We start from the raw sequence: 27,590 nt of genomic DNA, 5'->3' as shown, positions 1-27,590 counted from the left end.
CTCAAAAGGATAAATACATGGTCCTCGTGATGATGTTGTCTGAAGCAACCCAGTGATAGTTGGGAGAGGACTGCATAAACTGAAAGGAGCTGCTTTTTTTTTCCATAGTGAATAGAGACATGGGGCAGATCATCCATAAGTACACCTCTTTGTTTCAAATAAACTTGGGAATCAGAATACATTTCAGTAGAAAGAAGGGACAAGTCATCTAGGTACAACTGTCTTTTTGCATTTTATTTCAACTGAATGAAAACCAAGGTAAAATCCGGGGATTTCTTTCGTCATAGATCAAATTATTGCAGTTCAACTTGAAAATCATGATTTAATGATTCCTAGTACTGCTCAGTCTAATAAACCTGCACCTTTCAAGAAAAGATGCAGTTCTGAAGGCAGAATAATAATGAAGCTGGTTTGCAATGGCTTCGTCCTCTGTTTCCTGCGTCTGTCATGGGTAAGTATGTTATGTTTCCCTCAGGCAAGGCACTTTACCTGGAGAAGTATTTACACAACATCTGTCAACTTTGGTTAAAATTTGGTCAAACTAAGTTAAAAGTCATACATGGTTAAGAGAAACAGACATTGATACAGAGGATAATAGGATCACCTCTTTTTCTTAAGGAAACAAGATTAAAGCTCTAAAATTGCAAACTGTGTTAATTTATGAGGTAGAGGAATACAAGAAGCATGAGACTGTAGTAGATAAATTCTGGTTCCACAGAAGCTGAGGGAAGTTTTATGTTTTTAGTATTGTTATAACCTAGTACTAATTCTTCTAAATTCTCTCCAAGCAAACCATTCCTGCTAAACTCAAATTTTTTTCCCGTGCCAAGATTATTGGATATGTCTACAAGAGTCTAATGTCCACAGTATATTTGTACTTGACAGAAGGAATTTAAGTTTCCTTATTGCCTCATTGTTCTTTTGGGAACTTTCTGTGAACAGTAGAACTAATGTGACTATGAATACTCATTTCCACTTTGTGTCTTTCTACTGTGGTTGTATATGTTTACAAAACATGTTGTTGATAGAGTGAAGAATTATGTATTTATAAAAAAAATCACTCAACAATGTTAAAAAATATTGCTTTACAGAACTCTGTTTATAGAAGATAAATGATTGTGTTTTAGCATTTATAATTAATTAAATATGCAATATCTCAGACATGTATATATTTCAGTGTTCTGATGAGGATACATGGTTATATCCATACCCAAATATTTTATTCAACCAAAAGGCAGTGCAAGAAACAACCCAACTGAAAGGAGTTGACAGTCTTGTTAAGGGTAAAACTACAGTTACAAATGGTATGCGCTTCAGAAGAAAATAAAAAGGAAAAAACCCTCAGATGCTAAAGTTGATATGGTGCACATCATCCTATGAATAGCATACAGATGCTAATTGTTCATTGTTCTGTTGACCAGTAGAAGTTGAATCCATCCCTGCAAAGGATGTGTTTGTGGTAGAAAACACATTGTAGGATAGAAAGAGGTTCTGGAATTGCATTGCCTCTAAAGGGGCAAGTTGTGCAGAATTCTTCTCAGCCACCACTACTATTTTTAATGTCTATGACACTTAGTTTGAAAATTCACAAAAGAAAAATCAAAATTCTGCACCAGGTTTTAGAAAAAAAAGACCACAGACTTTGTACAAAGGATCAGTGCAATGCAAATCGACACAACACAACTGGATGGTTTCAAGGCAAGCAAAAATCTAAATTGCTTGGGATCATACAGCCTGGTCCTTAATTATGTATATGCATCCCTATCAGAAATGGACAAAGTGCCTGCCAGCTACCCCCATCTTCCTCTGAACCAATCCTGTTAGATTGTAGAGATATCTGCAAAGGAATGTGCATTAGGGGAGATGTGATAGGCAAGAAGTTAGTGGATTGCAGACCCATTTCGGAGGAGTGCTTCCTGCCTAAGGGGAACAAGGTGCAGAGACATTTTGATGAGAGGCAATTGAGGGCAGCATCATGAGGAGAGGGGATGAGGGATGATGCCATAATAACCTTCTCAGCACAGTTGGAGAGGTTTCTGTCAGTGATCAGCCCTGTCCTCATAGTTTGTCAAAGTGCAGCCATTGTATCTTCTGACCAAACAGCTCTGCCTGCCTGGTTACAAAGAGCTGGGAATAATGAAATGGTCACTGGACACCTCATTTGCATCCATACACTGGCCAGATATTGTTGCTGTCACATTACAGCTATTCTCATTTTCTACTAAATGAGATGCAGATAAGGGTAAATGTTCCATTCTTAAAATTTTTCCAAGCTTTGTCCACTTTTATCTGTTTATATTAGAAACTTCATTATAATCACCTTAGTTCTCTGCTGTTTTTTCTGAATGCTATAGGATGAAGAACTAAAATAATTGATCAATACTGTTGTCTGGGGAAAAAAAAGATAGAGAATTCCAGAATGTTAGGGCAAATTAGCCTGGGTTTTATATTTCATTGTCTAGAATACTCTGGATTTTGTGTATTCCCTTAAAAGTTTCACTATTGAGAAACATTTTTAAACAGCACATAGTAAAAATTAAGTCCATGTAATTTTTTTACTATTGCAGATTTCATTATGAAACATCTCAAGATTAAATTTATTCCAATAATCATTACAATGATGAAAAAACTCCTTGCTTCAATAATTGATTTATGCTTCATTTAAATGTACGGAGTAGTTTCAATATAATTTCTTATTAGCTCTAATGACAAATTTTAAAATAGCAGGGCTCTGAAATAAAAATGAAAATTTGCCATACAAGTTATTACATTTAAATGGACTTAGTACTTAATATTTAAAAAATCATTTGATGTAAATAGCCATCATGAATTACTGCAAATATGATTAAATGTAATTAAACTTTTTCTTTACCCATATCTAGTTTCTTCATAAGAAATTATTTTATTTCCTCTTGCAATTTTTTGAGGATCTTCAAGAATTTGAACTGAAAACCTATGACATATCAGCATTGTTTATTCAGATTTTTGTTATTTTGGTCAAGAAATTAGATATTTTGTCATATATGTTTGTTTGTATTATGTGTAGGCTATTTTTTTAATACTATTGTGCTATTATTCTTTCCCTACTTGGGAGTTACAGGTGTATTATTGTATGCACTCCACTGGAGAAGAAAGACAAAGGGAACATAAAGATGACATTTGGCAAAAACATGGGACACTTCTAAAACCTGTTAAAGTATAATGGAAGAAATTTTTAAAAAATCCCCGACTGGCCTTATTTGGTAATTTGTTTTCCCTTAAGATTTAAAGGGAAATATTACTCCAACACGGGATCCTACAAGCACAGCCAGCAGGCAGCTTGCTCTCTTTTGGGAATCTGATGTGGCTGCTCTGTACTGACCACAAGCCTCCCATTCGAGTCAGAGTTGCTGTAATGCACAGGAGGATTGTGTGCTGAATTTACACAGTATGTTTAATGCTAAAAAATAAGCCATGGCATTGGAAACTCTTTACTAGAGCCGTACTCTCAACAACTACGCACCTGTTCAAGCTTAGACACACAAAAGTTTTCTCAGTGATAAAAATCTGGTCTGTTAGCTGTCTCATGGTGTCAGGAGAAAGTCCCCTTTTAATATGCACGTGCTTGTATTAACACATTACAATGTTGTAGCTTTACTTCCAGCTCTTTAGGAAAATTGTATTAATTCCATGCAAAGCATCTAAAAGTAAAGCAAGTAACAGGAGAATAACTGGGAGTGATACACCTGAAATCATTGAATTAACCATAAACAGGCTCCAGAGATTTTTGAGGAAGTAAACCTCACCTCAATACATAAACTGTGCAGGATTTAATTGTTTTTGGAAAGTAAAACTGTATAAGTCTGAGCAGAAATTATTTCTTTTTTTTTTTTTTTTTTCCTAAAACAAACTCATAACAAAGAGGTTAATAAAGTTAAATGGGAAGTTATGCTGGAGTTCCACTGGAGTTCCACAGTTCTGAAACCTGTTCTACTCAATAGAGATTATTTGGGAAAGTGGATGAATTGTGGATGAGTATGGTGGCAATTTTCCTCATGATACTGGGCTATTAGTGGGTAATATTAGTTCTGTCTGAACAGCTGCAAAGAAATTTCTAAGACTGAGTGACTGGATAGTAAAATGGCAAATGAAATCCAGCATTAGTAAATGTAAAATGATGTCCTGGGGAAAAAACAATCCTAACTTCACAAATAGGATTGATTGTCCCAATCTGACCATTGCCACTCAAAAGCAAGACCTCAAGGTTAAATAGTTACAAACCAATGATTGTAATCATCTCTGTGCTCAGGAATCAAATTTAGTATTAGGAATTATTAGGAAGACAATGCATAAATCATTTTTCCATCTGTATCATGCAGGCAGCTGTCATTCCTTTTACCTCATAACAGTGCATAAAACACGACTGAAAAAGAGTAAAGAAAGATTTGGAAAATGACCAGCACTGTGGAACAGCTTCCCAATGCAGACATCTTTGTAGGCTGGGACTCTTCAAGATGGAAGAAAGAAAATCTACAGGCAAACATGAGTGTGTTATAGACTGAACAAAAGTATGATATAATGCAGCATGGAAGGGAAGAACAGGAGTGACTAGGCTGTAGGAGCCACAGGGGTGCCAAGGGAATCTAGGAGGTGCCATGCTCAGGATGAGCACAGGGACAGCTTTGGCCCGTGGGCGTTGCTGCTCTGCTCCACAGCAGCAGACTGCGTGAAAGCCGCGACTTCATCAGGGTCAGGACAAAACCGAGCGTGTAAGGCTGGCTTCAAAACAGAAACTATGTCTTTGAGACAGAAATAGTTGATAGCCTGGACGGTTTTCCAGGGGAATGTTCTTGTTTCCTATGAATTTTCTTGTGCTATTTCTTTGACATCTCTTTTAAAGCAGTGTCAGATGCAGGATACTTGCTAGATAAATGGACTTCTAGTTTGACACCATGCATCTATTCCTAGCTGCAATTCTTACTTGCAAACAGTATTAGAAATGCTTTGATATGAACTGGAGTCTTCATCTTTTATGGATTTTACTTAAAGAATTTATTTCCATGTCATAAGAGATAAGCACTTATTTCTATATTTATTTTAGATTTTTCCATGCAAAAAAATATTAGTAGTATTTTTCCTTGATTAAAAGTGAAAACAACACAGCCATTTTGTTTGTTTTTCTGTGCAACATATCTGACTTTATCAATAATACCAGCAGAAGTTTACATTTGGTATAATTTACTTTAGAGAAATGTCTTTCAATGAGGTAGAATGTCATCAGAAAACATGACTGATCAGTAGAAATGTAGACCACTTTCTAAAGAGCTGTTTTGAAAGTTACGGGTGGCTACTTTTACTCAGAAACTGCCTGTCATGCTTATGCTTTTTTGCAGTGATTTCCACTTGCCATAACAACAGAAGTTTAACAAACAGTATTTATGTGCTGCAGGCATAGAAGTGTACATAAACATAAAAGTAACAGAATGCAGGTTGCCAATCACATCATTCAGTTCTCCTGAAGCTTCAAGATAGTTTTACTTTGCTAAAAGTTTCTTTCTTTTGTAAGTTTTTGAGTTCTGGAGAATCTATATTTTCTGTGAGGGAAGGTTTACTTTTCCCCATGTGGAAAACCCAACTTTAGAAAAGATTTGTTCATTTGTTCTCTTAAAGCACATATGTAGCTCATATCTATATTACAAGTATTCATGTTTGGTGTTTGCTAATCCACTAACAACTAGCAGTTGTTGTGCTTTAAGGAAAAAACAAACAAACAAAACAAAAAAAACAAACTGAAAGCAAATTTTAACCATTTAATGTTCAAATTCAAGGCCATTGAAGCAAGTGCATTTGAGGATGGGCTGGAGAATAACACACGTGAATAAATCTGTCACAATAGCTAGCTATACCTCTTTCATAAAGGTTGCATCAGCACATATAGCATACATATTCTGCCTTGAGCATTTGCTTCTCAGAAACACAGAAAGAAAAGCTGGAGATGTTAGGGAGTTTAACCATAAGAAATAAGCATTTTAAAATTCCCTTTATGTAGATGAGAAGTATTTCTGGCCTGGCAGCTCTCTAACAAAAACTAAAAAATGGAAGATAATCATGGGCGAAACACAAGAAAAAAGTCAACCTAAGATAAAATGATATAAACTGACAAAAAGCACAGGGGAACAGTTAAATGTTTCAGAGAAAGGCATACATTGAAGCACAGATGAAATCCCCCTGTTGTTGGGGATTACTGAAAAAGGCCATCCCAAAATGGGGGCTAAATTTCTTCATGACCTAAGCTGGCCTTTATACTTGAATCTTTAAAAAATATATTGTTTCATTTACTTTACATTTGTATATATGTTCATGATTTTCTCCATAACTTTGCTAACATAAACATCTCAACAGTTTGTCATAGTTAAAGATAAATTTGAAGTTAGCACTATCTATTATTCCAAAGCAAGCACTCCAAATATACTTTCCTTTCAAAACTGCCAATCTTACAAGTATGCTGCATTATCTATTGGACCAAACCAAAACTTTTTGTCACTTTCTAAGCTTCTGATTTCTGGTTAAAATTATACTATGTTCATCTAATTGCCTTAATTAATAAATATCTTTAAAGATTATGCTAATTTTTCAAAATGTAGTCCTCCAGACTTTATGCAGAAATTGTGGAATTTGTGGTTTCTAGCATTCTTGAGGCAGATACAACTAGAATGCTTTTGTTTAACTCCATTTCAGGTTTTTTTTCTTGAGAAGGAAAGAAAAATGAAATACAGTGGAATATTTGTGTTGAGCCTGAACTCTGATACAAGATTTTAAACAATCTAGCATATTAACTTTGAGATTATCCATATTAATAATAGAATGTTAAAGCAAAAACTAAAAAATAGGCAGCTTATAAATTGAATCAGTTATATAAGGTTCACTCTGCCTGAACATAAAGAAGTTTAGTAGTGTATGGTAAGGTAATGATTGTATGTCATCTATTTTATTAAGATGGTTTAACAATTAAAGCATATTTCAAACACAATATATATTTTTGTCATGAGAAAACAATTTGAAAGATGTCAACTTGAATCACATAACAGTGATTATTTACAAATGTAAGATAGAGTCACTTTGATTCTAATAAGTAAATGCCTGGCCTGAAGTCACACCTTCATATGCATCTAATGGGGCTCTAATTTTATCATATTTTAAAAATCCACACCTCATATTTTCTGTTTCCTTATATGGATGGTGCTAATGACACACATAGTAAACCTTCTATTAGCTTTGTACTTCAATAGAATTTGTTTAATTTCAGCTGTCAAACAATATGGAGAAAAAAAACCCAGTTTTTTGATAACCCCAGGATTTAAAATGCATTATCAGTATGACACCAGTAAATGTTTTCCAAACAATCTTATTTATGGGCCGTGTTCTTTCTTGGTGTAAACACAAATCTGAGCAGCATGTGAAATCCCTCATTTGTTTGCCATAAATTGTGCATGTTACTGATGTAAGATTTATTAGGTAAGAGAGGTTGAGAGAAGTTGAGTAAACCAGCACTGGCACTGCTGATATGCAACAGTTTACCTGCAGCTCCCTAACTGAGATCTGAATGGAGCTGGTGTTATCTGAGAGACTTTACCAGCTGGTGACAGTTCAGTAACGAATTCTGTAGAAATAATAATATAAGTCATAGAACTATACAGCCAGGCAATATGCAGAGTGGGAATGGACTCCCAAAACCACCAAGTACAACTCCTTGTGCCTGAGAATACCAAATGCTTCTTGAGCTCTGTCAGGCTGGTGCTCATCCCTTCCCTGGGGAGCCTGGGTGCTCATCCCTTTCCTGTCAGCACCCAAACACCCTCTGGGTGAAGAACCTTTTCATAATATCCAACCTAAACTTGTCTGTCCCTCCTCTTCCCCTCACAGGAAGCTGTAACTGCAGTGAGGTCTCCCCTCAGTCTCCCCCAGGCTGAACAGACCAAGTGACCTCAGCTGCTCTTCAGACAACTTTCCCTCCAGAGCCTTCCCCATCCTCATTGCTCTCCTTTGGATGCTCTCTAACAGCTTAAATTACTGTTTTACATTGTATTGCCCAAAACTGCTCACATTACTCAAGGTGAGGACAGAGTGGAGTGGAACAAATATAAATAACATTAAAAGTATATACTAGTCCATCTTGTAGTGGAGACTTTAAATGTGTAACGTGCAAGTTTGACATTCATGCCTCTTATGATTTTACCAGAGCAATATGTCAATTGTGAAGGACTGTGAAGGTTTTCTAAAAAGTCTATCTGTCCTTACCCTAGAAAGACATTCAGTACTTAGAAAATTAGATTTTTCCAACTGCAAGTGCCTGGCTCAGAGGAGGCTGCAAAGACATTTTTAATGCATCCTCTGCTCCATTGGAGTAACTATTTGAACATGAAATTTAGACACATGTCAGTAGTTTTGGAGTTTTGTAAAGGATTGATAGAGTTTCTGATGTCGGCCCTAAAGGCAGCTCTGAACTAGAAATCCCCAACTGCACTACAGAGCCCCTTTGCTTAAAAGAGTGTTCATCACTACACCTAGGATGGCCGCAGTCAGGTCTGCTTCAAGCTACAGAAAAGTCCATCAGGAGCCAGGATCCCAAAGTGGCAGTATAAGCTTTACAAAGTACTTCTATACTTTGTTTTTATTTCATAGTTACCTTTTGTGCTTTTTGTACTCATTTCATATTAAACTTAGAACATACATATAAATCTCACTGAATTTTTCTTTTTAATAGAAATGAAATTAACCATAAGTTTGACATTTTTCTGAGGTGGTGGGTATATGTTTTCAAAGGATTTCTGAGCCTTGTTGTTTTTAGTTATTTTACAGTAAGTCTAATAGAAACACTGACTCCTAAGGGCTCAGCAAATACATGATGCATTGGATAAATTTCTGTTAAATTCCTGGCTGGAAAAAGCAGTAGCTGCTCTGGTGTGCCAGTGGGAAACGCCAAGGTTGCTCTGATGGGATGGCTGCAGGGTCACTGCCAAGAACGGGGCATTCCTCAGGCTTTTGGGCATTGTGTCCACTCAGCTTTATTCAAAAATCATACCTCCAGATTTCATCGTGTTGGAAGAATGTATTTCTAATGTCATAGGCTTCAGGTGGACTGCAACCAAAGAGAAGCAAACAGGGCACATGTCACTCTGTCCTGAATTAAAATTAATAATATGTACTGAACAAAGAGATTGCAGACATTGTAAGGTTATATCCTACACAATCCTCTTGTTTTTGTCTGCATTTTCTCCATCTGACTGAAAACTGTTCTTTTCAAGCACATGCTTTGTGAAAAAATGTAGAAAATGTATTTATGTTGTCTTTTCTTGCACTTTAAAAATCTTTCTAAAGGTTACTTAAATCTTGTAGTTTTAATTATTCTGGATAAGAGACCATGCTCATGACAGGCCTATATTTTCTTGGACATATTGCGTTTGATTCTGAGTGCAGTTTTCAGATTTTTTTAAATGGAATTTTATGGGGTTTGAGCATTTGTTTTTCATTATGTTAAACATAGAGCATCCATATGTTGCTTTCCTTTGGGATCTTTAAGAAAACATACAGTCATTTAAATCTGGGCTATTTTATCCCTGCAGTTGTAAAATTCCTGTAGAGGATGACTTCTGCCTTTGATATATTTTTCTCCCTCTGTTGTTCCAAACGTGTGTTCTAATTCTTTCTCTTCATTATACTTTGTATGGCAAAGTTGCTGCAGGTAAGTAAAAGTGCATAGGATGTGAAACAGGCTCTTAACTCCTGTGGTGCACGTTATAACTCAAAGTCTTGACCAGGGTGCTCAAGTCATATCCCTGGTTCATGACCTTCAGGTTGGTAGATCACAGTGGGAAGTGTAATGTCTGGCTTCTATGGTGTAATCTTTATTGTAGGAATAATACATGAGATCTTACGCGCTTCTATCAGTTGCAAATGTTCCTGTAGCTCAATGTACAATATGTCAGATGAAATGGATTTCATGATCTTTTGTATAATGCATATGTTCCAATAGTAATTTCAAATCTAATTTATTTCCTTGGAAATTCATTCATCTTTTGGGTGCCATTTTTAACCATCTTAATTTTCTATTATACAAGCACAGGGGGTAAATTCTTTGCTCTCATATACACGCCCCACTCCCACTAGATTTTATACAAGATTTACACTGTCTAAGGGGAAAATTCAGCTTAGGAGTATTTTTATTTTAACACTAAGCTTTTTTTTTTTTCAAAACCTAGTAGTTATTTGGCAGTTGTGTTTCATTTCAGTCTTGCTGCTATAAGTAGAAATGCTTTTAAAGATATAATTTTTTCCAGATAATGTATCTCTGTAAATTACAAAGTTGATTTTGTGTCTTTCAAAATACCTGTATAAGTTATTGGGAATTTTAACATTGGCTGCAAGTGTGTCACTGAGAGTAGTTATTGCATAATTCCTTTTTTTTTTTTTTTTTTTTTCTTATTGTAGTGGCTGTTGGTGAATGATGAATGCAGAAAAATTAAGGAAAAGGAACACGACACATTTCGTTGTCTGCAAACTCCCAAGAACTTCTAAGATCATGGGCACAATTGTCCTTACATTTTTGCCTTTAATAGGAAAAATAGGAGAATAGGGGACTAAGGTAGCCAAAAGAGTTTTAAGAAGTATGTTTCAAGCATGGCATCCTGGCAAGAACAAGCACATTAAGCTGCAGGGCATTGTTAAATAGAATAAATGTTTGGGCCAAAGGCAATGTATAAATGACAGTGCTGGAAATTTCATTTTTCCTCTGGAAAGGAGTTTTTTTCAGAGAGCAATATAATTGGCAAGTTTAAATACATTTTACATAAAATAGGATCAGTTTATCCATTTATTCTGGAAACTACACAGTAATATTTCAATCTGAGCCCTCTTTCTTATTAAGGAAGTATGAGCCTAGTTTGTCTCTAAGGTGTAAGAGTTACAGTGCAGATGCTTTTCCTCAGACTATGGAGTAGTGTCTGTAATTCATATCTATGCTTTTATACTAAAAGTATCTATACTTTTATACATTCTCCTCTATATTATTCTGGTACTTTTACTTGTTAATGTGGTATATGAAATACCATCTAAGATGTGACATAATTACCTGCAGTAATCTGTTCGGGTAACATGAAATGAAATAATTTTTAAAAATCAGTGAAATAATTAAAGAGACATTTGGCTTATTTTTCATCCTAATGTGTAAAACAACCAATACCTCAGATACTGCACAATGGTATTCTGCATCTTTCTGGAAAAAAACACCAGAAAATTTTACAGAGATAGCTCCTAGAACTTGGAAGAGTACATAAGTGTTGTGCGTTGACCCTGGCTGGACGCCAGACGCCCACCAATGCCACTCTCTCACTCCCCTCTGCAGCTGGACAGGGAGAGAAAATGTAAAAAAGGGTTTGTGGGCTGAGATAAGGACTGGGAGAGAGATCACTCACTGACACCTTCATGGGCAAAACAGGCTTGAATTTTAGAGATACTAATTGAATTTATAACTAACAAAGAGCAGGATAATGAGAAGTCTTAAAAACACCTTCTCCCAAACCCTCCCTCCTTCCCAGCTGTACCTCCTCTGCCAGCAGCACAGGGAGAGAGGGAATGGAGGTTGTGGTCAGTTCATATCCCATTGTTTCTGCCACTGCCCAGAGAGAGGAGTCCTTCCCCTGCTGCAGAGTAGGATCCTTCCCACAGGAGAGAGTCCTCCATGAAGTTCTCCCCTCCCACAGGAGAGAGTCCTCCGTGAACTTCTCCAACATGAGTCCATCCTGCAGTTCTCCACAAACTGCTGCAATGTGTCCATTCCATGGGATGCAGTCCTTTAGGCACAGCCTGTGTCTCCAGTTTGGGCTCTTCTCTCCATGGGTCTGCAAGACCCTGCTGGGAGCCTGTTCCAGCACAGGCCTGCCATGGGGTCACAGCCTCCTCTCAGGCATCCATCTGCTCTGGCCTGGGTGTCCTCCACGGATCTCTGCATTCCCGTGGTCCTCCATGGGCTGCAGGGGCACAGCCGCCTCTCCATGGTCTGCACCAGGGGCTGCAGGGGAGTCTCACTGCAGTACCTTGTTCTCCACAGAGTTGTTCCTCTCGCATTTCTCACTCCAGTCTTCTCTGGACACAATGAATCTGCACAATAACTTTTTCTTCCTTCTCAAATATGTTATCACTGAGGCATGACCACCATTTCTAATTGGCCCAGCCTTGGCCAGCAGCAGGTCCATGTTGGAGCCACCTGAGATTTCCTCTGCTGGGCATGGGGAACCTGCTTCAGGGAGTTTCTCATAGAAGCTATTCCTGTAACCCCCTCTTCTGCCAAAACCTGGCCATACAAACTCAATACACTACGTTAAAAACACATCACATAATAAAAAAGGCCTTAAAAATCCAGTAAGAAATAAACTTTGTCCGGATTTAAAGTCAGAAAACCATACAAAAGCATGAAAATAAAAGTCCAAAACACAATAAAATTATGTCCCATTACAAAAGGTGAATGATACTCATAAGCACCAGCTTGTGAAAGCATGGGTTCCTTTTTCCATTTGTGTCCCTTTCTTAGAAATAAAGAATTTATTTAATCTCAAACTTGAAATATTTGGTACTTTAAGATATTGTTTCACAAGAAGTCCATCCAAAAAGATGATGACACTCCTCAGCAAGTGTTCGTACTGAAACCTGAACTGTAGGTATCTAACAGAATGTTTACTGGCTGAAATTGGCAAGAAATAAATGCCAGCCACAGGATTTTACATATAGATGGTGCTAGTCACTCTGAAGGAGATGTTGACTGGACAGCCTTAGAATTTTTATACTTGTGGAAAAAAAATGAGGGAATCAGTTTTTGATACACCCCATGGCATATACATAAGAGAAGATGGTCAGGAACATGGATGAAAGAATTAGATGTAAAGAAGTAGATTTGTTCTTGGTGAAGGGCTCAAGTGCTCTGTCAATTTTAGTATTCCTGCCTTGATGCTATAATATTGGGTTACACTTCTTTTGCTAAACTGCATTAGCATCTGCTCACGTATGCTCATGGTACAGAAATCTATGCAGTTTATAAGGGTTCAGGATTTTCTTTTCCTTGTTTTGCACTTAGGTATATAATTGTTAATAATATCTAGAATCCTAGAAAACCTAAGCATTATTATACACATTGAGGGTTTTTCAGCTTGTAAACTGAAAGTGTTCTAGGATATCCCTGTCTCTTTGATGTCTGAAGATGTGAAGGAAAGTATGATAGTGCAATTCATTTGTTCACAGTACTCAGTTTAGCTAAATTGAAATGATACATAGTCATAGCAGAGTCCATCAGAGGGTAAAATGCGACTGGAGCTCTTTTCCAACTAGACACTTTGTGCAACCCCAAAGTCTTCTACTTTGCATTAGCAGAGTCTGAACAGGTTAATTGGATGTATAACAGTTAACTGCTGCTTCCTCGAGTTTCTATTCTGTGATAGCTGATCTGTATATTTGTGGATGGACAACCCTGCTACGTGGATTCTTCTTAAATTTGACAAGTACGCAGCTAAATTCACCTGTTAGAGACATCCTGGTGACATGAAATTGTCTCTAACAGTTACCAAGTGTCTTTTGAATCTTTGTAGCTTTTGGGCTCAAAGGATACAAGAAAAAATCCTGTTCAGTTTGTCTGAATTCTGCTCACACATGCACATTTATAAGGAGTGAAAAAAGAAGGACAACTTCCATTATATAAATACATGAAGAGTTGCAGTTTGCCAATATGTTTTGGAATATTTCCCAAACTGGAAATCTCAGTGTTCACCATGATCCTTAAATAAAAGAAGGAATTATTTTGACAATTTCACTGCTGCTTAGTATAAGTGCCTGTCATTGGTGTTACTATTACAGATCACAGATTATTTGAGGAGGGGGGGAAAAGCATGTAATCTTAAATATATATTTCTGGAACTATGTTTTTGAAAGCAACCAGTGTAATTCAGTGATACCTATGCGTGGTTACCTATATGGATATAGTGAAGCTGTAGGAATATCACACTATAGACAATGAATGAGATTTTGTCAAATTTGCCTCTTTTTAGCAAAGCTGTTCTGCTGGCTAGGCCTGCCCATGTATAAAATACTGCTACTGTTAAGCCACATCACACAATTTCTGTTATACCTTTCAGGGCATCTGCAAGGCAGATTCAGGCAGCACTCTTCTGCAATTCCTCACGTTCCTCTTCCTAATGGCAATGGTTCATCACCAGCTGCTCCACAGCTACAATTGCCTTCCTCTCAGCACTGTTTACTTTTGATTCTTCCTGGATGTGGTACATTTTGTTTTATGTCATGTCACTGTTGTTATACTTACATAATGTACTTAAGTATTGTTTAGATTGACACAGTGTTAGTTCTAAAATTGAAAATAAAATGTCATTATTGGCAAGAGCAGATGTTTTCACGCACATCATTTTCTGAACTTCAGTTTATTAATCAGTCTAAGTGGGAGTTTTGTACAAATGGTAGTATTTTTTCTTGAAGTATTCTATGGGCTTTAGATTTCCATCATAACAGAATCAAGTAGTATAATATAGCAGAAATGTTTGATGTGATTAAAACTGTTTATTCTGGCTTTGTAATTGATTTAATTGTAACATCTAGAGGGCTGCAATTTTGAAAAGTTTCAGCCCTGATTGCCTATTATTCACAAGACAATGCTGAAATAAAATGACACCAGAGTAAATGAAAACATAACAAATAACCCTAGTGGTTCCATAACATTTTGAAAGAAAATCAGTAGATGTTCTGCAGAAATCACCTACAGGAACAGCAGGAAAAAAGCCCATGTTTAAAATCAGTGTTTGCAAAAGTCTGGTAAAAATTGACTCTCCCAGAAACTGTCATAATGTTACTCATCTAGTAAAGCTGCTTTGATTGTCTTCTGTAATTTTAAATAACACCTGCTTGTGAAGTGCAAACAAAGATTAGGAAAAACGTGTTATTATCTATGCTGAAGCAATAGGGCTGTATACCCTTAAATCTTACCTCAATCTTTACTACTCTCCATGTAAAAGTCAAATGTAAAATACATCAAATTTGCTTGGAATCCAGGAGTGTTTAGATTTAACCCTTGAAAAATTTTAACTGGTCCTTGACCCCACACAAAGCCTAGCTTTGCACAATATCTGTAATCTCTCCCTACAAACCAAGTTTATAGAGTAGGAAAGCCCTGGAAACAGTATGTTTCAGCATTGACTGACCAACTGCATCCTGCACATTATATCCTTATTAATTCCTATGAAGAGAAAAGGAAAGCATTCAAATTATTTACAATACAAATGATAATTTTTTTTTACCAGTCTCCATAGAATTACATAACCAAAAAAACCCCATAGAATCACAGAATATTCTGAGTTGAAAGAAGTCCACAAGGATCATTGAGTCCCGCTCCTGGCCCTGCATAAGACCACCTCCAAGAGTCACATCATGTGCCTGAGAATATTTTTCCTCTACGAAAAAAATTAGTTCTAGGTGGTTTACATGTTGCCATGAATATAAGTGTCATGTTTTGAGTTGTTGGACTGACATATAGTGGAAATATTTTTCTTTTCCTTGCTGAACATTGGTGTATATTCTACATTTGCTTATGAAAGAGTAGGAAAGAGTTATAATGTCTCACCCTTTAGTGTTGTTACATACATTTTAATATGCACATGAGGGACCTAAATTTAAATTCCCAAATTCAAACTTTCAGATTTAAGATATTAGGCAGTCTCCATTCCTTCCTTTGTTTTTACTCTGCTGTAATTGTGGTGAATTCTCTGTGTGTAAATTGGCTTTGTGTAATTGCGCTGTAATGTTTATAAAAGCCAGTGAATTCCTTTAACACATTACTTTGCAGGAGGTCTTGAACTAACATAGTTATGGATTTTACATTGTTCCTTTTAAGTTTTTAGGATGACATAAAAGTTTGTATAATTGGGTCTTAATAATATTTTCTCTTTTTTTCCCTGATTTTCACAGAATCATAGAAAGATTTGGGTTGGAAGGAACCTTAAAGATCATCTAGTTCTAAATGTCCCACCATGGGCAGAGATGACACCCACTAGAGCAGCTTGCTCAAGGCCCCACCCACCCTGACCATGAAAATTTCCAGGGGTGTGGCATCCACTACTTTACTGACTTACAAACAATTATGATTGTTACCAATGGTTAGAATCAGTTAACATTTTTTGTAGTTCTTTAGATGATGGTGACTGGGTCTTTGACAATGTGTGAGTTACTTGAACGCTGCTGTATGTAGTCAATCTAATCTTCAAAGAGAAAATAGTTTTGCAAACTGCTTCTAATTGACACTAGGAGGTGGTGTGTTAAATTTATTTTTACTTGACTAATTCAGTTAAATATTTACTGGAAAAATTCAAAAAATGCTTTACAGATGACACTGGATTAAACATTTGCTGTTGTTTCATCAGTGCTAAATGATTTGTGTAGCTATTTCATTGAGCAGGTCTAATTCTTTCACTCTTTCGAACAAGCACTTAAAAATTTAGAGCAACACTGTTCTTTCATTGAAAATTATTTCATAATCTTTAACAGCAAAAATGAGCTATTAGATTTCCATATCACCCAAAAAGGAGGCAAAATATATCTCTAAACAGATTTCTTTTGTACATAAGAAACATAACTTAAAAATTCAGTATTTATTTTTAATGTTTACTGCTGTGGTTTAAAGTATTCAGGAGTTAAAAGGAAAGGCGGAGAACTGTCAAGGAAATTGAGACTAAAGCTACTACTCTGCTTTATTGCTCTACTGATTATTCTGAAAAAGGAATTGTTTCTGGAATATTAAAACTACCAAGGGAAGCAATTGGCCAAAAAGTGGAAGAAACACAAAAATTTTCATTGAAGTAAAAATGCTATGTATAATTTCTGCAGTCTCAAATCAAAAATAAAGACTACAATTTATAGGAGGGAATGTAACGGGATGTAAGATTTAACAAATTCCTTTGAAAATGTTAATACCATATAACTAATAACTTTTTAATAACCATATAACCAATTTTGAACTCATCTGATTTTGTTTTTGAAAACCTCTGAATTGTTTAAAACATTGTATCCTATTATTTCTCTATCACTATGCATTTTGCTATGCATTGCCAAGAATATAAAACATAATTACTTCAGCATTCCTGAAGAAAGGTTAAGTAAGTCTTACGGATTTTTTGAACGTTTAAAAATGTTCAGCTGTGAGAGCTGAGGTTACTCAGGCTGGACTGGAGAAGACTTTGAGGATGCTTTAGCAGCAGCTTCCCAGTAGTTAAAAGGGGCCTACAAAGGACCGGGAGAGGGACTTTTGAGGGGGGGGGTGTGTAGTGATAGGACAAACAGGAATGACTTTTAAATGAAAGAGAACAGAATTAAATTAGATATTAGGAAGATATTCTTCACTGTGAGGGTAATGAAACACTGGAACAGGTTGCTCAGCTGTGGATGCCCCATCCTTGAATCCATTCTAGTAGCAGAGAACAAAAGATGGAACAAGAGAGAGTCTATCCAAGTCTGATCCTATCCTATGGATATAAACTTTCCTTTGTATACTTTATGTCTAGTGTACTATAGATGACCTCTTACAATTTTCTGGTTACCACCTTACTCTATGGTTTCAGTATCCTAGAGTTAGTTCACCTGATTATTTGAGCTGATTGTTAATTTATGTAAATAAGGGCTCATATAAAGAAAAAATATACCCTTTTTCAGTAGAGTAATGACTGACTGCCAAAATGTCTTTTTTTACAAGCACTTGTCATGTAATATTTGTAACTTCACTTTGAGCTGTTCTTATCTGGTCATTGCCTTCAACAGAATTTGAAAATTAACTTGTGTTAATTTTAACTGGACTGGTGTTCACAGCAGAGAAGTGATAAGGAACTTGCTTAGGAGGTGCTTCTCCTTCAAGAAAACCTGCTTCTTTATGACGAAAGCCTGCACAGGCAATGTTTAATGCTCAAGCTGTTTCTTGAAGACCTGAGACTTCTGCCTCTCTGTGTAAATTTTCCTGTTCCTTCTGACCATGACAGCTAATTTTGAGTACTACAAATGTGACTGAAGTGTTTTTTACTTGTTAGGAAAAAATCTTTGGTAGAAACAGACGGCAATCAAAATTGCATTGAAGAATAAGCATCCTTTTTCTTCACAGTATACCAAACTCTGCCTACTGCTGCACACAAAGGGGAAATGAGTTATTACACTGAGGATTAAGTTAGCTACCTAATCACAGATAGGGTCTAGCGTTGCCTTTGGGATGTCATTCACTTTCCTCTGCAAAGTTCTACAATAGGTAAAGTTCAACAATAACCTAAATAGGTGGTAGCAGGTCTTACTAGATAAAATTTAGAGTGTTATTTCAGGATAGCGTATTGTTAAGCCAGCTCCATAGGTCTAAAAGTTTACTTAAATGCCTCTCTGCAAGATCAGAAAGCTGAGTAGTGCTCTTTAGAAAAGAGGATGGAAATTAGCTGTTTCCTGGGAGGTTATCTCAGGTGAGTGCAGCTACTCCCTTTAGTGTTCCAGGGTTGTCTTATATCAAGAGCCACTGTCCATTTAAACAACTCTGGGCAAAAATCCCTTGGAGACAAAAAAACCCACAAAAAACAAAACAAAACAAAACAAAAAACAACAACAACAACAACAACAAAAAAGGCAAACAAACAAACAAACAAACAAAACACATTGAGATCTTCCTGGATCATGGAGAAGAAGATATGGAGCTTGGGGAAACATGGGGCTAAATGGACATTGAAGAACTTAATGGAGGTGACCTGTTCTTTAGGGTATGTCATACTAGGGAGAAATATTTTAAGACTTGGTGCTGCCTGGAGAGACATGGAACAGAAATATACCTTTTTGTTTTCTCTGTACACTGCTTCAAAGAAATGTTTGAGTTCATCTCTAATTTATTTCTTCCAGAGTGAGTGGCAAGAACTTTTGGCTGAGATTAAAAGGAGTAACAATGAAGGAGTTATTTGATCATTTAAAATTAGCACATACACCACTCAGATGTCATTTTGCCACAAAGTTTACTTCTGTAACTAGAAATACAGTACAACTGGAAAGGGGGACAGTGACTGCTTCTTATCAGTGAAATAAGGTGAGCATTTTAATCTTTACTGGTGTTTTTGTCTTATGAGTTTTAATACTATGGGAGTGTCACTGGCATACTGAAATTTAGACTTGTAGAATATTATTATGATGATTTATGTTCCACCCATGCACTGAAGTTCAGACACTTACTATTAAGGGCATTGTTTTACGTAAAAAATTAATTTCATGCACTGCTAATGAGATAGACCTGAGGAAAGACAGGGAATTCGAGCCTTGTAAATATACAATAAAATACAAGACCTACCAGAGCCTGAGATATCAATAAACATGATTCAATTCAGCATTATTAAAATGTTTTAAAATAGTTGCATTTTGAAAATGATATGGCTTATTTTCTTGCTAAAATTATCCACTACCTATTGCATCAGAAATCAGAAAACATCTTCAAAGTTGTCCTTTACAGACCCATCCAAATGACAAGGATTTACAGTGACAGGATAGTTCAGTGATTTGAACATAAAAGATTTGTTTCACTGTCTCCTTTGTAGAGGTGCTTTCCTCCTTCTCTGGAAAGCTGGTACATAGTATTTCTCTTTTTCACTTGAAATAAGATCTTTTTTACATTTTGGAATGTTATGGCAGTGATTGATATAAATACATATGCACGTACACATTAGAAATGCTGTACTCAATGTTACTTGCAATTCCTAATTTTTCAAAGCAAGATTCTCAAGCTCGAGAGTGAGTGAACTGAACACTTCAGTGTATAAACACTGAAGGGAACTGGGAGAAATTCTAGGGTCATTGATTAGGGACAAAATAGGAGAACACTTGGACAGGTGCAGACTGGTCAAAGACAACCGGGACATTTATAAAGGGGAAGCCATGCTTGTCAAATGCTATTAACTTGTTTGAGGACGTGACAATGAGAGCTGACAGGGGTGAAGCAACAAACATAATCTGCTTGGACATCAAGATGGCTTTTGATACTGGCACACTGAAGAGCAGATACAGGGTTAGTAAGAATCTGATGATAAAGTGACTGATAGAATGTCTCTAAAATCTCTTAAGACTCAGTACTGCCGACATACAACCATGAGAGAAGATGTAAAAAATGATGGATATAAATGAATTTGATAGGGATTTTTCACAATAAAAAGAGGATGGATGAATTAGAAAGTTTGTGAAGGAAGGAGGCAGAAAAAGAGGAGCAGTAAGAGAGGAAAAGAACTGGCCTGTTCATTGATTTCTGAAAGAGAAAATGCTTTGGAGATTAGTCCATGAAACATCACTGTAGAATTGAAAACCTGATATATTCCTCTATATCTGTCCATATCTGCCCTTAACTTTGTTGCAGACAGGAAATGGTTGCTTGCAGTGATGATTTTCAGTACATGCTGGATATCTCCTGGGAACAAGGCTCGTAAGAGCTTTGTGTTGATAAGTGGAAATTTGAGGGTTTGTTCCTATACAGAAAGTAGCTCTGTGCTTGATACCTCCTTATTCTTTTTAATGTGGAATAGCAATGGAAGTGTAGAGGATCCTTGACTTCAGCTTCCTTTACAGTCATTTCTCTGGACATGTTCACATTCTGTTTTGCATGGTAGTATTTCCCTTTCATCACTCTCCATTTGCTAAGAGAAGCAAATAGAGTATTTCACAAATAGGTACCAACTGTAATAGATCTCAGGTGCAAAAAATTAAGGAACCTATTTTTGAGATAAAATTTGCTGTTTGAGTGGATAACTGTATTGAAAAAATGAAGTATTAATCAAACAATATACAATATAGGAACTTTCCAGTCAATCGTATGTTCTTAATTTCCAGGATGCTGTGTGAAGTTACAGTGTGCCTTTTAGTTTTTAGATAATTAATACACTACAGTCATAGACCAAAATATTCTATTGTGAATTGAGGAAGCATAGATTACTGGTATAGAATAGCCATGGGCAAAATAAAAAAAAAAAATCTAATGAAAAGACCTAAATCTTAACTGATCAGTTATTTTGAAAGATTTTTTTTGCTAGGCTTTTTGAAATACTTAGCAAAATCTTTGACAAAATTGTTTCATGTCCTATTTTAAATCTTGAAAACAAGAGGAAAAGGTTTTGAGGCAAATACTTTAAATTAATTCATTATTTTTATTGATTTTATATTTAAAAACTTATGTTCTAGCTCAAAATGGTGGTCTGTCATAATTTAATGAAGTAACCAGAGACAGGGAAAGTTGGTCCTTAGGCAAGAGACAGGAGCAGCCTTTGTAACTGAAGAATAGCAACAACAGGTACAGTTCCCATTTCAGAGACGTGCAGTGGATCAAGAATGCGCAAGTGAGAAGTATGATTGTGTACCAACTCTCCAGGAGAGGGCTGAGTTAAATTTTTATCTACTTACTGAGATACAAAATTTGTGCAACTTCTAGCTCTAAGCAGCTCTGCAACTGCTCCCCATCTTGACTGAAAAGTCTTGTTTCCTTCAGTTTCCTTGAGCAGCATTAAAAACAAGTCTAAGTTTAGAAAGAAATTGGCTTTTGTAGCTTTCTCTTGGTTAAGTGCGAAATTTGCACAGTCATGATGGCTTCAGTGGTCAAATGTGTCAGAAAAAGTAAACAGAACACAACTAGAAAATAGAAGGATTTCTCAGAATCCATCTGATTGGAGCAGATTAATTAGCAAACTTGAATAAGGGAAGGATCATAGTGGGAACCAGGAAAACATAACCCCAAATTTATTAATTTCTTGTTTTACCGGTTTTTTAGTCTTTTCATCATCACATATTTCATGTGCTTAGGTTTATGTAATTTGAAGTAGTTGAAGTATAATTCTGACACTATATCAAATACAAAATAGGTATATTTTTGAATAAGGAAACAAATGCATACTGGAATAGAACAGGAAAGCAGAAGGGTAAACTTGTGAAATAGGGAACACTGTGCATTTGTATATTCCTATGCATTTCACTAACAACCTGAATATTTTAAAGCTATTTTGGATGGTGAAAGACACAAAGAAATTAATATTTTTGTAATATAGATGTCACCTTATATTTCATGCCTGATTCATTTGAAAATGTAGATTAATTTGCAAACAGTTTAGAGAGGTGAACTATTGAATTGAGTCCTATAAGATTTAGGATTTGTCATCTTTTAAAGTTGACACTCAGTGAGAGCTTGTCAATTACAAAGAAGTGAAATGAAGTGAAAATAAGCCTCGTCTTCATCTTCTTGTTATATGCTTGGTTGGTTATAGAGACACCATTTACAAGCTGAGAATAATTACTTGGAAAGTATTTTTCCTTTTAAACTAAAATTATTTATTATTTTACCTTACTCTGTTTCGATATAGCAGTTACTCTAATTTCCTAATCTCATAACCAAAACCGTATTCCAGTACACGTGGCTACCCGAAATTAAGTGTGTTTGAGTTGAAAATGAAAAACACTGTTTAGAGTAGGATTTTTTTTCTCAAACATTATTAATCCTCTTGTGAAGAGTTATACTGAATTTCTTCACTTTATAAATCTACAGCAGCATGTAATTTGACAAGTATACGTATGATAGGGAGAGAATGGCAACAGTAAAAACCTTTTCTATTTACGTGCGAACGTATCAACATTCTCTTCCACCTTAAATGGGTATTATGTTATCAGTCTCTTGCTCCTAGCAAGAGATTTTAATTTTTGTAGAGCTCATTCTTTTAAACCTTTCCTTAAGCTGTAATACAGTCTTTCTGATGCGGTTTTCTCAGATTGAAGTGAGTTAGCCCTTCTTTTTCTTATCAGTTTTATTCAGCACAATGAATGCTTAGAGGACTTCTGTAATCAAATAACTTGTGTCATTCTACCTTCTTTGCATGCAACATTCCTGTGCTTCATACATTTCTGTATTAAATTCTATTTTATCAAAATCCTCCAGCTGTTTTAGAAGAAAGTACTCTGTAATTGAATTATTTTCTTCTAGATAAAATAATAAGGAAGTATTCAGCAACTCCGCTAAAGCATTACCTTTGATTTTTAACTGGAGCTCTAAGTTGCTTTTTCACAGTGGTCTGTCATGACCAACTGAAAACAGAGACCAGATAATTTGTCTGTGGTGCTTAGCAAACCAGTAGCCATTCTCGAACTAGAAGAAACCATCTCCCAGTTCAGAGACGTGTGCCCAGACCAGAGCTCCCCAAAATGAGAAGGAGTGTTCAGGAAAACATAGCAGCCCCTTCCTGAATGGGAATTGGTATTCGATGCCAGTCATTTTATTTGTAAATGTACACAGAACTTAGTGATCACACATGCAAAATATAGATGTCAATTATTAATGAAAATTTTTAGAGGATAATTACCAAATTTTTTGCCTTGCAGTTAATTTTCTTTATTAGTTGAAACAGATAATTGTATTTCTGCATCATTCTTGTGGTATTCGAAGCACAAAGCAAATCTTATAACACCTCTTGTATAATTTGAATTTTGTCTGTATTCATGCTATTCCCTAGTAGAATTCAGTTATGCTATTTAAATATACAGTAGAATATTTCCTTTTTATTGCAGAAGAATGCTTTGATCTATCAAAAAGTTTAATTGCATTTCATGCAGTGGTTTCTGTTTGTAATTAGGTGTATGTGTGGCAGTTGCTAAGTGTTTCTTTCATGTCCTTCCATTCATTTTTAAAGCAAATTTTCTGTTACACCATCACATGTTGTGCAGTAGGTGCTTTGCTCAGATTCTGGAACTTCATGTGCATATCTGATTCCCCCAGTCATTCTTGAAGTGTTTTAGCAGCTTGGCCTTTGCTTATTTTAATTATTTCCTCACTGGTTTTGATGGACAAATGCATGGATATACTTAATATTTTTTTATCTCTGACCCTGAATAGGAAATTAAAGATCAATGAGGAACATAGTGCTGTCTGCAGCACCCCTTTTATATTTTTTCTTTTTTCTTATTTAAATAATACCTGGGAAAGGAAGTTTGGTTAATAAAGAGTGTTAAATAAACAATAGATAATTTGGAGATTAGCCCTTAGGCTGATTTTATAATATTCCTATCCTACTGAGTAGCATGACATTTCACATGGGATCTTATAAAACAGCTTGAAAAAGAAGGAAATAAAGAGTTGAAAAACAGTTTGGGTCTAGTGATTAATAACCTATTGATTATTACTAAGAATGTAGAAATACATTCAACAAAGCATGAAAGACTACTGAATTTTAAATGGGCACAGAAATATATTTGGTTGAATCGAGATTTTATTCAGTATTATCACACTCCTGCCATACTTATCATCCTTTCTTCTCTCATGGAAAATGCTATTGATTTCTCTTCTGCTGATTGTAACAGGTGTGCAAATTGAAATATATTTGAATTTCTAGATAAATGACATTTATTTAAATATCATTTAAAGGAAATGGCAAAACCAAGTTAAGATTACTGATTGGTCACAATCAATACTTCCTTTTTATTTTATTTACCCTTTTGGTATCTCTGATATGATTTTTTTGTGGATTTTTTGCTAGCTTTTCATTCACCTTTTGTAGTAGTGCATTTTTATTCTTATTTTTCTTCTTCTGTTCCTTTGTGTTGATACTTTCCTTTTCCCAGTATATTTTTTCACTTCTCCCTTTCAACTACTACAACTAAAATTTTATTTCTAAATCTAAGCCTTTTCTCAGTATTCTCTCATCTACCACCTTCATGCGTCTTGTGGCTGCTCAGCCATTATTTCAAACAAAGCTTTTAGTTGAATAAGGTGTGAAGGAAAAGTAGAATGAAAAAAAGTGGGAGCACACTCAACTGAATCCATGAATCAAGATGCAGAACTTGCATAGCTGGAACACTAGGATAGGGATTCCCAGGTCTTAAAAAGCAGTGTCTTTGGTATATGGAAGTATGTGGAATTTTATAGGGTCTGGCCTATCTTGGAATGTTTTTGGAATATGAACTCTGCAGTTATAAAGCAGCAGGATTATATATTAGCCTCATCTACTGTACTGGGGCTATCACAAAAGAAAGGAAGTTGTTACTGAAGGGCAGCATCATTGATTAAAAATAGCTTGCCAAAGTCATTGATTTCTCCTTTCAGTTAAAATATTTAGATAAATCATAGATCCAAATGAAAGAACAGTCTGGATTGGCACAGCTGATTGAATACACGACCAGATTCAGACAGCAGCCAGAGAAAATGGCTTCTCAGCATGGCTCTGAGGTGTACGGATCAGGCTGAGCTGTGGTGGTCAGAGGCTGACCAACTGATCAGCCAGCCACTTTATTTGTGAGTGTGCTAATATGCTCAGAACTGCCTCCTGCCATCAGAACAAGGAGGTGGGATGGAATATCAACAAAATTTATACAATACAGATGGTGACTAAATAAACAGCCCCTCACAAAGCCTCTCTGCCTTGGTGGTTTTTGTGTTGGTCAGAAGAGATAGTGGGAAATCTTCAGTTTTGTTCTGAACAAAGCATTTTGCTTAAAGCCCTGATGCTGAAAAAAAGTATTTTGTATGTTCCCCAACAAAATTTACATCAGAGCCAAGGATTCAAGGGAAAATGATGACAAATTCCTCAACAAAAAAAGTTTGTGATAAAGTGGCTTAACATATTTTTGTCAAGGTAAATAGGAAAACTCCTATTCTAGCTATAGATAACATAAAGAGCTCTTCAGTATCATTACATTTCCATATCACCATTTTAATTTAAAAAATATTTAATGCCTTTTCCATTTTATTTGCACCTGAGCAGTTCAAAATGTTACTAAAGCATTAGATGCTGTTGAACTAGAGGCACTAATACCTCTCCCTCCTGTCCCAAATCCTACTTCAATATATAAAAAAGCAGCTGCTGTAGTCAAGAGTAGGATGAGCTTTCTGAGGAGAAATGGAAGAAATTCCAACAGCAACATGTAATTACTGTGCATCTGACTGAATGTTTCTCATCTAATTTTGTTGAAATGCATCTTAGAATTTTACATATAGAAAATTAAGTCAAAATATATAAGTGAAGCACAAAAGAAATGAGAAAGTTCAAAATATGCTGTTTGTATACAATGGAGTTCACATGTCGCAGTGCTAACAATAAACAGGACAGACATTTTTTACTTTTTTTTAATGAGTGAGCTAAATGCTAGGCAAAATGGTTTATCTATTTTGTAAGAATTTTGTCTCAACTTTTTCAAATATGTTTTGTATATAAACATGTATATATGTACATGTATAAGCATGTAATTATAAGATGTTTTTCAGCCCCTTCAACAGTCCTTTTCAAAATCTCAGATTAGGCTACTCAAATACCTATATATTCATGCAAGTATTATTTACGTCGTGACTGAAAAACACAAAGTCACTTCTATTTATGAACATTTTTTTGTAATTTGACCTGGCATTTCTCATCACTACCGCTTGCAGTCTAGTCCTATAAAATTTAATGGATGTCAAAAATGAGCACAGTATGAAAAATAAATAGACAAAAGAGAAATCCTTTACATGTTAACAAATGTCACAGAAAGATCTCTTGAAGTTAAAATCCCTGTGGAGAAAAATCATTTGGTCTTGACCAGAAGAAATACCTCTTTAAGACATATGGCTAAGGGAAATCTTGGAATTTTCTGTCTTTGAAAAGAGTAGACTTAATTTGTATGTCCTCTCAGACTATGCTTCATCTTTATTAGAGAAATCCTTCCTTTCCAATGGTTTTAGGCAGATTAACTGGCCTAATTGGACCTAAGCTGCTGTGAAGAGAGAGGGAAAAAAGGTGGAGGCACAAGCTCTCCAAGTCCTCAAGTCACATCCTCCTGGTTGACTGGTCTGCTTAGCCAAGCTGAAACTGGTCTTATTGTCATGTTGGGTGCATTAATTGGAGTGCAGACTAATTTGCAAGAATGCTTTAGTGCCCTTTAAAAGGTGATTTAAAATTCAAAGTGATGGAAATTATATAAAAGCATGCTGATCTGATCATTACCCAGAATTCAGTTTGACATTTCCTCTATTTATCTGTTTTTATTGTTTAGACTTTAAGTTTACTGTGAAAGACTTGGGAGACTGCAACAATTCATTATATTCTCTGGATTGGTTGATAACCCTTCCCTTTTTTAAACTCAGAGAATGCACTTAAAGTAAACCAGTTAAGCACAAAATTGTCTTGTTTGGGGATGATAAAATAAAGAATATATTTAGATCATGCAATGTACTAATAAATACAGCAATAGATTTATCTTGTTTCCATCAAATACATGAAAATACACTTTTTGGAACAGTCTTACCAAATAGAGATATTAGCACCTCATTAACATAGGCTTGAATGCTAACAGGGATAATGAATTTACATTTTCCAAGCAAGAGGCCACAAACACAAAATTATGCACTGCTTTTGCAAAGTCTATAGGGAAAGAGATACCCCTTTCTGAAGTGCAACTGTGTTCATGGGTGAAGAACTTTTCTGCCAGCAGTACCAAACATCTCTCCACAACATTTAACAAGATAAAAATACTATTTGTCATTTGAAATTATACAAGAAGCCTTAAGAGGGTTCATA

Source organism: Prinia subflava, chromosome 5 (assembly GCF_021018805.1).
Source record: "Prinia subflava isolate CZ2003 ecotype Zambia chromosome 5, Cam_Psub_1.2, whole genome shotgun sequence".
NCBI classification, from domain to species: Eukaryota; Metazoa; Chordata; class Aves; order Passeriformes; family Cisticolidae; genus Prinia; species Prinia subflava.
The sequence above is the reverse complement of the archived record's forward strand: the minus strand, read 5'-3'. Positions refer to the sequence as shown.